The 15,396-nt window shown below is 46.0% G+C and overlaps 1 protein-coding gene across 2 annotated transcripts in view; it reads left to right on the top strand.

The window, feature by feature from the left end:
- Positions 1-15,396, top strand: part of LOC139463760 (uncharacterized) — a 62,693-nt gene that overhangs the window by 6,905 nt on the left and 40,392 nt on the right. The window contains exons 1-2 of one of the 2 annotated variants that reach the window (XM_071245046.1): positions 9,890-10,028; positions 11,613-11,714. The gene's annotated coding sequence lies outside the window, so the exon portion shown is untranslated. Of the gene's footprint in view, positions 1-9,889; positions 10,029-11,612; positions 11,715-15,396 lie in introns of those variants that run through there. The other variant, XM_071245045.1, reaches the window with a different exon arrangement.

Raw genomic sequence — 15,396 nt, 5'->3', positions numbered from 1 at the left:
TGTGTGAGAAGGCAGTCTGTAGACAGGGTCCACCAGGGAGAAGGCAGTCTGTAGACGGTCCACCAGGGAGAAGGCTGTCTGTAGACAGGATCCATGTGTGAGAAGGCAGTCTGTAGACAGGGTCCACCAGGGAGAAGGCAGTCTGTAGACAGGGTCCACCAGGGAGAAGGCAGTCTGTAGACGGTCCACCAGGGAGAAGGCAGTCTGTAGACAGGGTCCACCAGGGAGAAGGCAGTCTGTAGACAGGGTCCACTAGGGAGAAGGCGGTCTGTAGACGGTCCACCAGGGAGAAGGCAGTCTGTAGACAGGGTCCATGTGTGAGAAGGCAGTCTGTAGACAGGGTCCACCAGGGAGAAGGCAGTCTGTAGACAGGGTCCACCAGGGAGAAGGCAGTCTGTAGACAGGGTCCACCAGGGAGAAGGCGGTCTGTAGACGGTCCACCAGGGAGAAGGCAGTCTGTAGACGGTCCACCAGGGAGAAGGCAGTCTGTAGACAGGGTCCACCAGGGAGATGGCGGTCTGTAGACGGTCCACTAGGGAGAAGGCGGTCTGTAGACAGGGTCCACCAGGGAGAAGGCAGTCTGTAGACAGGGTCCACCAGGGAGAAGGCGGTCTGTAGACAGGGTCCACCAGGGAGAAGGCGGTCTGTAGACAGGGTCCACCAGGGAGAAGGCGGTCTGTAGACAGGGTCCACTAGGGAGAAGGCGGTCTGTAGACAGGGTCCACCAGGGAGAAGGCGGTCTGTAGACAGGGTCCACCAGGGAGAAGGCAGTCTGTAGACAGGGTCCACCAGGGAGAAGGCAGTCTGTAGACAGGGTCCACCAGGGAGAAGGCGGTCTGTAGACAGGGTCCACCAGGGAGAAGGCGGTCTGTAGACAGGGTCCACCAGGGAGAAGGCAGTCTGTAGACAGGGTCCACCAGGGAGAAGGCGGTCTGTAGACGGTCCACTAGGGAGAAGGCGGTCTGTAGACGGTCCACCAGGGAGAAGGCAGTCTGTAGACGGTCCACCAGGGAGAAGGCAGTCTGTAGACAGGATCCATGTGTGAGAAGGCAGTCTGTAGACAGGGTCCACCAGGGAGAAGGCAGTCTGTAGACAGGGTCCACAAGGGAGAAGGCAGTCTGTAGACAGGGTCCACCAGGGAGAAGGCAGTCTGTAGACAGGGTCCACCAGGGAGAAGGCGGTCTGTAGACAGGGTCCACCAGGGAGAAGGCAGTCTGTAGACGGTCCACCAGGGAGAAGGCAGTCTGTAGACAGGGTCCACCAGGGAGAAGGCGGTCTGTAGACGGTCCACTAGGGAGAAGGCGGTCTGTAGACGGTCCACCAGGGAGAAGGCAGTCTGTAGACAGGGTCCACCAGGGAGAAGGCGGTCTGTAGACAGGGTCCACCAGGGAGAAGGCAGTCTGTAGACGGTCCACCAGGGAGAAGGCAGTCTGTAGACAGGGTCCACCAGGGAGAAGGCGGTCTGTAGACGGTCCACTAGGGAGAAGGCGGTCTGTAGACGGTCCACCAGGGAGAAGGCAGTCTGTAGACAGGATCCATGTGTGAGAAGGCAGTCTGTAGACAGGGTCCACCAGGGAGAAGGCAGTCTGTAGACAGGGTCCACCAGGGAGAAGGCGGTCTGTAGACGGTCCACCAGGGAGAAGGCAGTCTGTAGACGGTCCACCAGGGAGAAGGCAGTCTGTAGACAGGGTCCACTAGGGAGAAGGCGGTCTGTAGACAGGGTCCACCAGGGAGAAGGCAGTCTGTAGACAGGGTCCACCAGGGAGAAGGCGGTCTGTAGACAGGATCCACCAGGGAGAAGGCAGTCTGTAGACAGGGTCCACCAGGGAGAAGGCGGTCTGTAGACAGGGTCCACCAGGGAGAAGGCAGTCTGTAGACAGGGTCCACCAGGGAGAAGGCGGTCTGTAGACAGGATCCATGTGTGAGAAGGCAGTCTGTAGACGGTCCACCAGGGAGAAGGCAGTCTGTAGACAGGGTCCACCAGGGAGAAGGCGGTCTGTAGACAGGGTCCACCAGGGAGAAGGCAGTCTGTAGACAGGGTCCACCAGGGAGAAGGCGGTCTGTAGACAGGGTCCACCAGGGAGAAGGCAGTCTGTAGACAGGGTCCACCAGGGAGAAGGCGGTCTGTAGACAGGATCCATGTGTGAGAAGGCAGTCTGTAGACGGTCCACCAGGGAGAAGGCAGTCTGTAGACAGGGTCCACCAGGGAGAAGGCGGTCTGTAGACAGGGTCCATATGGGAGAAGGTTGTCTGTAGAGAGGATCTATCTGGGAAAAGGAGAAGGCTGTCCGTTGACAGGTGGATGTCACTAAGGGTCGGTGGGATAGCCTTGTGGTACAAGCATTGTTGCTCCACATAGTAGACCTTGGGTTCAATTCCCAACATGGGAAGCCCATTATGAAGCCCATTTCTGGTGATTTGATCAAAAAGCAGCATAAAACACAACTCAGTCTGCCAGTCAACTACAGCATGAGAGTACATTCACTCACACAGGCACTCCACTCTGTCAGATGTTATTGGACCTGATAAAACATGATGGCTGGATGATACTTAATTTCAGTGAGTTTTTTGTCTACATTCTTTCATTACCCTGATATGATGTATGGTGGCATTGACTAAACATATCGGTCTGTGTACTAACTGTATTCTGACCAAGGTCAGAAGTGAAATATTTTCAAATCCTCTTAACCCTGATATGGATTCCCACCAGAAAGGTCCACTGCAGAATGTTATAGTAACAGTTACCTATGACAAGAAGGGCTATAAATTTGGTCAATTCATTATCCCATGTCAGGGTGTATTTAACACTATTTGTACCACTGAAATATGAGTATGCAAGATGGCTAATAGTCTTCAGGCCTCAGTGAAGAAAGATCTTATGCATGCTTATTCATGAAGTCACATCCTGTGTCTTCTTGTTGATTCAAGAACATTCATGAAGTCACCACCTGTGTCTCCTTGTTGATTCAAGAACATTCATGAAGTCACATCCTGTGTCTTGTTGATTCAAGGACATTCATGAAGTCACATCCTGTGTCTTCTTGTTGATTCAAGGAGATTTATGAAGTCACCACCTGTGCCTTCTTGTTGATTCAAGAACATTCATGAAGTCACATCCTGTGTCTTCTTGTTGATTCAAGGACATTCATGAAGTCACATCCTGTGTCTTCTTGTTGATTCAAGAAAATTGACATCATTTCACTTGTGACTTCAAGAGCAATTACAGAACACCAGGATGGTGAAAGAAATACCACTTCCATGTGTGAGGAGTAACATCCAGTATAACTATGTCATACATCTAGGATTACCAAGTTATTTTGAACTGCAAGTTGCAAGGCTCCTCAAGTGTTGAAGATAAGCGAAGTGTTATATTTATGTGTCTATTTTGGTGCCTTCTCAAACGTAATCTATACCTCCATGTGGGGTGTGCAAGGCACATGTTGCTACAATTAGAGTTTGCATTTAGTCATGGCTTGACTGTCTACTGTCTGTTCCATTTCACTTCCTATGAGCTGTCATATTTCACTTCAAAAGTGTCAGCAAGTTGGTATTTGTTTACAGGTGAAAATACAGGTATTTGGTTTAATGAGCGAACTATGCATTGTAAAGTTATTGTCTGTTAAGTCATTATTATAAGAGTTTGGGTCTGTCTAGCATAGTCTGATGAGTGAGACATACTATCACTGCCCTCCTGACATAATTATCCTGTAGGGCTGGGACGAGTCCAAATTTACTACCCGGGTACCCATTGTAGGTCTCAAGAGATGGGTACAAATGTCTGACTGGGAATAGTTTGACCATAGCCCTGGCAAACTGTATTTAGATATGCGTATAAAACGATCTGGCCATGCATAAACTGATGATGACTAAAGTTTTATCTTTATGCAAAAATATGAAGTCAGAAGGAATGCAAACATTAGTCACTTATAGTGTAACCATGGAGTGCAAGATAATTTTTATCAGAAAACAATATATCATATGATTAAACACGGGTCCAGGTAGTTCTGTGGGTACCCGGGTCCTAGTAGCCACCCAGGTCCTAGTAGCCACCCGGGTCCTAGTAGCCACCCAACCCCAAGTACCTGAGTTACCCGTCCCAGTCCTACTACCATGTCATACAGACCCTGAAACAAATATATAAAATGCAACCCATGCAAGTCTATAATAGTTCGCTAGTCTAGATTTCTGCAGTTTCAGGGAAAATGAAAATGAAGAGAGTTTCTGGGCTCCTTGTTATTATATTGTATTATGATAATTTAACAACTGTTTATTTCTGTAAAATATTTTCATTTCAGAGACAAGATGTTAGAGACTAAGATAGGTATCTGTAAAAGTAGTAGGGGAATCTCATGTATGATGTCAGATAGGGGAACTAGGGCCTGAGATAGAGGTAAGGGAAGCTCATGTATAAGGTCAGATGGAGAACCCAGTGCCTGAGATAGAGGTAAGGGAGGCTCATGTATAAGGTCAGATAGAGAACCAAGTGCCTGAGATAGAGGTAAGGGAAGCTCATGTATAAGGTCAGATAAAGAACCCAGTGCCTGAGATAGAGGTAAGGGAGGCTCATGAATAAGGTCAGATAGAGAACTCAGTGAAAGATATAGAGGTAAGGGAGGCTCATGTATAAAGTCAGATGGAGGACCAAGTGCCTGAGATAGAGGTAAGGGAGGCTCATGTATAAGGTCAGATAGAGAACCCAGTGCCTGAGATAGAGGTAAGGGAAGCTCATGTATAAGGTCAGATAGAGAACAGAGTGACTGAGATAGAGGTAAGGGAAGCTCATGTTTTAGGTCAGATGGAGAACCAAGTGCCTGAGATAAAGGTAAGAGAGGCTCATGTATAAGGTCAGATAGAGAACCCAGTGCCTGAGATAGATGTAAGGGAAGCTCATGTATAAGGTCAGATAGAGAATCCAGTGCCGGAGATAGAGGTAAGGGAAGCTCATGTATAAGGTCAGATAGAGAATCCAGTGACTGAGATAGAGGTAAGGGAAGCTCATGTATAAGGATAGATAGAGGACCCAGTGCCTGAGATAGAGGTAAGGGAGGCTCATGTATAAGGTCAGATTGAGAATCCAGTGACTGAGATAAAGGTAAGGGAAGCTCATGTATAAGGATAGATAGAGGACCCAGTGCCTGAGATAGAGGTAAGGGAGGCTCATGTATAAGGTCAGATAGAGAACCCAGTGCCTGAGATAGAGGTAAGGGAGGCTCATGTATAAGGTCAGATGGAGAACCCAGTGCCTGAGATAGAGGTAAGGGAGGCTCATGTATAAGGTCAGATGGAGAACCCAGTGCCTGAGATAGAGGTAAGGGAGGCTCATGTATAAGGTCAGATAGAGAACCCAGTGCCTGAGATAGAGGTAAGGGAAGCTCATGTATAAGGTCAGATAGAGAACCCAGTGCCTGAGATAGAGGTAAGGGAGGCTCATGTATAAGGTCAGATAGAGAACCCGATGCCTGAGATAGAGGTAAGGGAAGCTCATGTATAAGGTCAGATAGAGAAATCAGTGCCTGAGATAGAGGTAAGGGAGGCTCATGTATAAGGTCAGATAGAGAACCCAGTGCCTGAGATAGAGGTAAGGGAAGCTCATGTATAAGGTCAGATAGAGAACCCAGTGCCTGAGATAGAGGTAAGGGAGGCTCATGTATAAGGATAGATAGAGAACCCAGTGCCTGAGATAGAGGTAAGGGAGGCTCATGTATAAGGTCAGATAGAGAACCCAGTGCCTGAGATAGAGGTAAGGGAAGCTCATGTATAAGGTCAGATAGAGAACCCAGTGCCTGAGATAGAGGTAAGGGAAGCTCATGTATAAGGTCAGATAGAGAACCCAGTGCCTGAGATAAAGGTAAGAGAGGCTCATGTATAAGGTCAGATAGAGAACCCAGTGCCTGAGATAGAGGTAAGGGAAGCTCATGTATAAGGATAGATAGAGGACCCAGTGCCTGAGATAGAGGTAAGGGAAGCTCATGTATAAGGTCAGATAGAGAACCCAGTGCCTGAGATAGAGGTAAGGGAAGCTCATGTATAAGGTCAGATAGAGAACCCAGTGCCGGAGATAGAGGTAAGGGAAGCTCATGTATAAGGATAGATAGAGAACCCAGTGCCTGAGATAGAGGTAAGGGAGGCTCATGTATAAGGTCAGATAGAGAAGCCAGTGCCGGAGATAGGGGTAAGGGAAGCTCATGTATAAGGATAGATAGAGAACCCAGAGGGACTGGCCATGTACAAGGTATGTTAGGTTCCCAGAAGCAGCTGGTCAGATATTTTTAGAATGAGCCTGAAATGCCAGTTAGACCAGGGATAAGCTTCAAGGTTCTCTTGTGATGAACATGTGTAGTTTTACTGCCTGCCAATAAATCCCACTACGCCAGTGAATCCCACTTCCGCGTTTGGTTGCTGCTGTTAAATAGACTGTTGTATACACTCCATGGGCAAATGTTGGCCATGAATTTACACGTGATGACCCACTCACAATATTAGTTTTTTAAATAGCCTTAGACTTTGTATATCATTCTTGTGTTACTATCAGGTGAGCTGAGGTGAAATGGGGTTTAACATCGCATCCAAGATTATTGCACTTGTATTGCGACGTGCATGCACGTGTGTGTGTGGCTAACTTGTCCGAACTAATGCCAATTTTATAGTGAGATACATGTACCATGAGATACCATGCCGCAGTTTAACATGAATGCCCCACTCAGACACAGTACTGACTCCAAGCCGACCAGTCTATGTTTCAGCCCCTTAATGTTGAGCGCCAGACAGGGTAACAAAAAGTAACATGTTTTGGCGTCTTTTGGTATGATGCAGCTAGGGATTGAACTCCGGGTCTTCTTCTCTCCGGGCAGACGCTCTACCACTTGCCCATGGAGCCAGCCCTGTGTTACTATGAATCAGTCAATATATATGATTTATTTTAAAGGCCAAGTAAAGTCAACAAAGCAACTTTGCAGATATTATTACTTTAGGGCATAATTAATAACAAACACTTGGCTAAAATTAAATTTGAAAAATGGAAATGATGTAAAAAGGACGATAAAAGACACAGAGCTCCAGATAAGCTTTTGGTGTTGTGGGTATTTTACCCATGCATTTTAAAATCATTGGGTATCAGTAATTCTATCTGGGTTTTCAAATTTCTGTTACCCACTAGTTTTTACACATGTGGGTAAGTTAAATATTTAAAATCACTGTTCATCTAGTCTCTGCAAACTGGTGTCGGGTGGGTTCGAGAGCTTTGTAGGACTCAAAAATACCACAATACTTCCACAAGAAAGTGTGATGGCAAATGATCATGATGTAACTGTCATCGTGCTGATTTGCTAATCGAATACGCAGGGTTACTTCATAATATTTTGATGATACGCACAAGTTTTATTTTTGAAGCGTATCTGTAATGTTTGTTGCGTATTTGATACGCTTGGATTGTATTTTACTGCATATTTCTGCATTTCTGATGCGTGTTTTACGCAGCTAATCTGGAGCTCAGAGACAATAGCTGAAATTGTTCCCCGAATAAAATGTTCCACCACTGACAGCATTCTCCTCACTAGGGTTAAAAGGTGTTCCCAGTGTTTAGTGCACTGTGCAATTTCAACAATCAGGATGATTGGGCCGACGCCCAGTCGGCCTGCTTCTGCCTTAGATTTTTTAAGACATAACATTTTTTTTCTGTCTGCTCATCCATTAGATTACCATGTCCACAACTTAGTCACCTTAGTAACAACACTGATCATGCCTTCAGTCGTTACTCAGGGGATTAATCCCTGAAAGGTCTTTATTATCTGGAATAGGGCCGAGGGCAGATGGTGTTTTATTACCCAAACAGGATGTTAGTAGTAAAATGCTAGTTACTGATATTTAATTGTTTTTTTAATTATTCACAAAGTCAAGATCAAAAGTCATTACGCAGAATCAACAATGTAAGCCATTGTGTTATTTTTGTAGGATTAACAGAAATAGCAGGAACAATATATGTATAACGGCTAAGAATTACAGGATAGATAAACCTGGCAAATGTATCAACCAATGAAAACAGTTGTCACTGCTGCACATGTAGCTTTAGGCCACGCCCCCAAATTGTTGTTTTTTAAAGCCAAATTCGGAACGAGTGATTTCAACACTTTCTCTCAGAAATTGACTGAATGTATCTTGGAAAATTGAGATTTACAACAAAATCTCATCCATTGTTTTCACTCTAACGGTCAAGAGCCCCTGATATTATTGCCAAACTCAACGTTTGTGCATGTATCTGATATAACTGGTGCATCTATGTGAGTATATAATAATTGATTGGATATGTTTCACTTTATAACAACTTGTCATGCAAGTATTATGGAGAGCCTCCGTGGTCTTGTGGATAGAGGGTCTGTCTGGAGAGTGGAAGGTCGGTGGTTTGATGCCCAGCTACTTTAAAAGATGGTACTTGTTGTTACCCTGCCTGGTGCTCTGCATTAGAAGACTAAAACAAGGATTGGTCTGAGTAGGATATCCATGGTAAAACTGCGACAAGGTATCTCAGTGGGCTGGCACTATAAAGCTGAAATTTGTCTGAACAAGTACAAGCAGATGCAAACAGACACATCACTGTATAAGTGCAATAATGTGGAACCCTTGTCCACCTCAGCACCAGTACGGGGACATGTTCTGTAACCCATGCATGCATTCTACACTCCAGTGTGGAAACATCAGACCGGACATGCATGGGACTTTTGTAATGCTGTAAGTTAGCTAGAGTCATTGCACTTTTTGTCTTACTACATATGCCAAGTGGTTTACGCACATTTAGAAGTGTCATGCCATACTGAAAGGCCTGAAGGGTAGAGACCAGATACCTGCCTGACCCCCCCATGTAGAGCCTCCATGTCTGAAAGGTCAACAGGTGAGAGGGGTGAGCGAGATTTAACTCACCTCCAGATACCTGCCTGACACCCCCATGTAGAGCCTCCATGTCTGAAAGGTCAACAGGTGAGAGGGGTGAGCGAGATTTAACTCACCTCCAGAAACCTGCCTGACCCCCCCAATGTAGAGCCTCCATGTCTGAAAGGCCAACAGGTGAGAGGGGTGAGCGAGATTTAACTCACCTCCAGAAACCTGCCTGACCCCCCCAATGTAGAGCCTCCATGTCTGAAAGGCCAACAGGTGAGAGGGGTGAGCGAGACCGGAACTCTTCTTAGGTAACTGCCTGACCCCCCCATGTAGAGCCTCCATGTCTGAAAGGCCAACAGGTGAGAGGGGTGAGCGAGACCGGAACTCTTCTTAGGTAACTGCAGACCAGATGTGGGAAGATGGTGCACACAGGTCATTCCGGAGAAACTCAGGGGGTTGTAGTTCCCACTATACAACAACAGTGATATATGATCATTCCAGATAATGTTGTTTTTTTAACTCATTTTACAAGAATATTTGTTCTTGTTTTGTTTAATTTACAGGACAACAAGTTAAACACTCTGAAAATATGTACCTGAGAGTGGAAAATGAATACACAATTAAGTAGTGTGCATCCTGTTTTTTATAGGATCAAAATATATTGAAATTAAAAACAAAATTCTATATGTTCTGTCTTGTGAAGTTATCCTCTCACCAGTGTTCCATCAGTTCAACATGTAACACTCCTGATCAACCACAATTTGTACAAGGTCTTTCTCATGGCAAAGTTAATGAAGCTCACCTTAATTGCTACCTCTAGTGTAACCCTGTGTGTTATGCAATGTACTAACATGCATACAGAACGTTGTAAACAGGGATCCATTTCAAGAAGAGATTATTATATTTTTACACCATTGAGTGCACAGTGTATGGCTGCTGCCTGCTTCAAATTCCTGCCACTAATGACTTGAGTGAGAGCAGAGAACTCTTCATCTTCGCTTTGTGGAGGAATGTGTGGAGAAACTTGGCTTTGTTCATCCCAGAGTTGTGTGGATGAAGAAGGTGTGATTCTTTTGTGAGAGTTTATGGTTGAAGCTGAACATTGAGGATATTCCTAGACTACATGTCCTACTCTCTGGGCAAATGTCTCAACTCTGGTAAGCATCATGTACAGTACATGTCCCATTATAGAAACACAAGTAGGGAACTGTTGGTGTGTGTGCAAAAACAGTAACAGCCATACAATGTTGGGTGGGATGGTGGCTCAGTGGTACGTGTGTTGGGTGGGATGGTGGCTCAGTGGTAAGTGTGTTGGGTGGGATGGTGGCTCAGTGGTAAGTGTATTGGTGGGATGGTGGCTCAGTGGTAAGTGTGTTGGGTGGGATGGTGGCTCAGTGGTAAGTGTATTGGGTGGGATGGTGGCTCAGTGGTAAGTGTTCGGTGGGATGGTGGCTCAGTGGTAAGTGTATTGGGTGGGATGGTGGCTCAGTGGTAAGTGTTGGGTGGGATGGTGGCTCAGTGGTAAGTGTATTGGGTGGGATGGTGGCTCAGTGGTAAGTGTATTGGGTGGGATGGTGGCTCAGTGGTAAGTGTTGGGTGGGATGGTGGCTCAGTGGTAAGTGTGTTGGGTGGGATGGTGGCTCAGTGGTACGTGTGTTGGATGGGATGGTGGCTCAGTGGTACGTGTATTGGGTGGGATGGTGGGTCAGTGGTACATGTGTTGGATGGGATGGTGGCTCAGTGGTAAGTGTGTTGGGTGGGATGGTGGCTCAGTGGTATGTGTATTGGATGGGATGGTGGCACAGTGGTATGTGTATTGGGTGGGATGGTGGCTCAGTGGTATGTGTATTGGATGGGATGGTGGCACAGTGGTATGTGTATTGGGTGGGATGGTGGCTCAGTGGTACGTGTATTGGATGGGATGGTGGCTCAGTGGTACATGTATTGGGTGGGATAGTGGCTCAGTGGTACGTGTGGTGGTGGGATGGTGGCTCAGTGGTAAGTGTGTTGGGTGGGATGGTGGCTCAGTGGTATGTGTATTGGATGGGATGGTGGCACAGTGGTATGTGTATTGGGTGGGATGGTGGCTCAGTGGTAAGTGTATTGGGTGGGATGGTGGCTCAGTGGTACGTGTGTTGGGTGGGATGGTGGCTCAGTGGTATGTGTATTGGGTGGGATGGTGGTTCAGTGGTAAGTGTATTGGGTGGGATGGTGGCTCAGTGGTACGTGTATTGGGTGGGATGGTGGCTCAGTGGTACGTGTGTTGGGTGGGATGGTGGCTCAGTGGTATGTGTATTGGGTGGGATGGTGGTTCAGTGGTAAGTGTATTGGGTGGGATGGTGGCTCAGTGGTACACGTATTGGGTGAGATGGTGGCTCAGTGGTAAGTGTGTTGGGTTGGATGGTGGCTCAGTGGTAAGCGTTGGGTGGGAAAGTGGCTCAGTGGTACGTGTGGTGGTGGGATGGTGGCTCAGTGGTAAGTGTGTTGGGTGGGATGGTGGCTCAGTGGTACGTGTGTTGGATGGGATGGTGGCTCAGTGGTAAGTGTATTGGGTGGGATGGTGGCTCAGTGGTAAGTGCATTTGCTCATTAGTTTAATCCAGATATGGGTACACAAGTTTTAGCATTTTTCTGTCACTGAGTTAGCCCTGAGCTTACAATATAATATGTCGCTAGGTATTGAACAACTATTTCGGTTGCCAACCATCAGCACTTCCTTCTATATGTGGGTATCTGCTGCAGATGCTGCTGTGATGATGGTGATGTGGGCATCAGTCAGCCGTCCATGATGATAGTGACAGTGGTCAGTCTGCCCGTCACCGATCACTACAGATACTCCCACAGGTGTCATTCTTGTTGTGTGGAGGGTCACCTTCCACATGTTTGTCTTCTCATGGTGCACTGTTGGTCATGTGATGCCTTGGCTGGGTTACAATAGTTGTAGAATAAAGGTCATCTTTGGTGTTACAACTCTAAAGTCTATATTGACAGATGATGCCAATGCTTCGTGTAGCAGATGATGTGTGCTCAGTATAATCATGTTTATCATGGAGCAGTTAGAGTTAACATACAATTTCACAAAATTTCAGACAATTTAGCATTTGAACGATTTATAGATATTATATCAGTAAAACATTTCATTTGCCTTTTGAGCAGGAATACATGTACCATGAGTGAGCATGAGGAGTGTGATATATGCCCCATCAGCCAATGTTTTCAATGTTATCACTTGTAAGACTACTGATCCTTCTGGAGTTCTCCAGGTTCCACCAACCATGGTTAACCCAGTACCATTCCTACTGACCATCACCTACAGACCATCACCTACACACACCATCACCTACACACACCATCACCTACTGACCATCACCTACTGACCATCACCTACAGACCATCACCTACAGACCATCACCTACTGACTGTCACCTACTGACCGTCACCTACTGACCGTCACCTACAGGCCATCACCTACTGACCGTCACCTACTGACCATCACCTACAGACCTTCACCTACTGACCATCACCTACTGACCATCACCTACAGACCATCACCTACTGACCATCACCTACAGACCATCACCTACTGACCATCACCTACTGACCATCACCTACTGACCATCACCTACTGACCATCACCTACTGACCATCACCTACTGACCGTCACCTACAGACCATCACCTACAGACCATCACCTACTGACCATCACCTACAGACCATCACCTACAGACCATCACCTACTGACCATCACCTACAGACCATCACCTACAGACCATCACCTACTGACCATCACCTACAGGCCATCACCTACAGACCATCACCTACTGACCATCACCTACAGACCATCACCTACTGACCATCACCTACAGGCCATCACCTACTGACCGTCACCTACAGACCATCACCTACAGACCATCACCTACTGACCGTCACCTACTGGCCATCACCTACTGACCGTCACCTACAGACCATCACCTACAGACCGTCACCTACAGGCCATCACCTACAGACTGTCACCTACAGACCATCACCTACAGGCCATCACCTACAGGCCATCACCTACAGACCGTCACCTACAGACCATTACCTACTGACCATCACCTACAGACCATCACCTACAGACCGTCACCTACAGGCCATCACCTACAGACTGTCACCTACAGACCATCACCTACAGACCATCACCTACAGACCGTCACCTACTGACCATCAGCTACAGGCCATCACCTACACACAACACCACACCCACCCCAAACAGTACCCTCCCCTATCCAGTCTGACACCCAATTCCCTGGACTGCTAGTTACAAAGGCTAACATATTCTAACCTTGCTCCAAGTCTGTACTGACTGATAAGTATTTAAGAAATTATGACTTAAACTAATAATCATCCCTTCACAGACATATTCTAAACAAATTGCACCCCCCTGTGTAATACAGTATCATCTCCCCTGATCTGACAGTAGCCGCCCACATCCAGCCTCTCCTCTCTTCACACACTTTTATTTCAGCCCCCTATTCCCCCCTCCCGTCTCAGTATCTGCTTCAGTGTCTGTCCAGGTAGGTGGATGAGGGGATCACAAAGTGCTTGATGTGGACAAATATGATTCTTTGGTTTTGAACACACACTACACAAGATCATTCCAGTTTGAAATATGTAAAGTAGGACAAGATGGTATTCAGTTTAAAGTCTAGATCTACCCAAAGAGATACTATATTAAAGTACAAATCTGTAAAGATTACTCCAATACAGTATGAGCAACATTGTATCATCAACCATGGTCTTGTATTGATTGAACATGTATTGGTAGTGACACTGTTAAATGAGCCAGATCAATGATATAGACTGCAATTAAGTCATTCAACAATAGAAATTGGCACACGTCTAGTCCTTGCCAAACTACGTACATAAGGACTAGTAGAGGTTTGCCATTTTTAAGGGTTTTGCTGTAAGTTATCATTTTAAGGACTATCGGACTAAAAATGTTAGTTTCTAACGGTGTCATTATTTGTTTGTCTGAATCACTGGCTCCTCACTAACTTGAAGTCCAACTTGAAAAACATGAAGGTTGTAATTTTTTTTTAATGTAGGCGCCATGAGCACACGAGCTGGTATTGAGTTTGGCGCCATACAAAAGGACTCATTATTATTATTATTTTTATTATTTATGATTGGATCAACCCAACCGATCGATTATTTAAATTAATTGCTTTGCCTCAATTTGCTGTTTATCAAAGTTAAGCTCATTAGATCACACCTTACAAAAGCCAACACAAATATTTACTTCAGCACTATATTTTTCAAATAAAGACTCTGGCTTCACACTTTCTCACTGTTTTCTCCAAGTCCTTCGTAGTAAGAAGTGAATAAACCTCCCCAGGAAACAACACTGTCTCAGGGTTGAGATAGGGGTAATATCATTTGTTTTCGATGATGGAAAATTGCGATTGATTGGTCATTTGTACCTTATGACCAGTCTCTGACTATTTCAATTATTTGAAACATCACTATTTCAATAGCTTAAATTGTCTGTATGTGGTAAACTATATCTTACCTGTTAGCATACGTAAATAGAAATAGTAGCCCTTCAACAGATGTTACAGGGGCGGTCGGGTAGCCTAGTGGTTAAAGCGTTGGCTCGTCACGCCGAAGACCCGGGTTCAATTCCCGACATGGGTACAATGTGTGAAGCCCATTTCTGGTGTCCCCTGCCATGATATTGCTGGAATATTGCTAAAAGCGGCGTAAAACCATACTCACTCACTCAACAGATGTTACAGAAAGTGTGTCTGATAGATTGGAAGCTGAATAAGTGGCTAAGATGCAGTCCAGCACAGGAAGTCCTGAAGTCCTACCCACACCAACAGCATGTTCTCTCTGTAGTAGCAGCTGCAGCTGCATTAGAACTTCTTCTGGAAGGATTGCCGACCAGATTACAAGAGACAGTTCAGAACTGAGTTATGTAACATGCATTGAATTCACTACAGCGGTAAAGCTTGCTGCGCTGCTGCTGAAATGATTGCGTAGAGCATTTTCCACTGACCGCTGTCCTTCATAACAGGAAGAAGCAGCAGGATCATTCAATCGAGGAGATCAGGGGTATACATCAGGGCTCATGTAAGCAAGGATTACATCCTACCTGATCCCGGGGAAGTTTTACTCTAGAGTATAGTATAGGATAGGATTAAACACTCTGGTATGGGTTCAAATTCACTATAGGGAGAATCATCCTGATATTATTCACTCTTACACTAACATGTCCATGACATTGTCTGGATGGTGCTGTCTTCACAAATGTGTGAACACTTTCACTGTGGTCCTTTTACTTTATGATAGTGTAAGTGAAAGTTAGCCAAACTCAGCTTGCTGCTATTTCTGGAAACCAACCAATCAAGATAGCAGCCAGTGGTATACTGAGGGAATGCTGGGAGGGACACAGGTCTGAGAGTACCTAACTCTTCACACTGCCACAAACTGAATAAATCTGACTCATTGACTGGTTGCTGTCTTACAAGGTTGTCCAGATAAC

The sequence above is a fragment of the Haliotis cracherodii genome, unplaced genomic scaffold (genome assembly GCF_022045235.1).
Source record: "Haliotis cracherodii isolate W230 unplaced genomic scaffold, xgHalCrac1.p SCAF_16, whole genome shotgun sequence".
NCBI lineage: Eukaryota > Metazoa > Mollusca > Gastropoda > Lepetellida > Haliotidae > Haliotis > Haliotis cracherodii.
The sequence above is the reverse complement of the archived record's forward strand: the minus strand, read 5'-3'. Positions and strand labels throughout refer to the sequence as shown.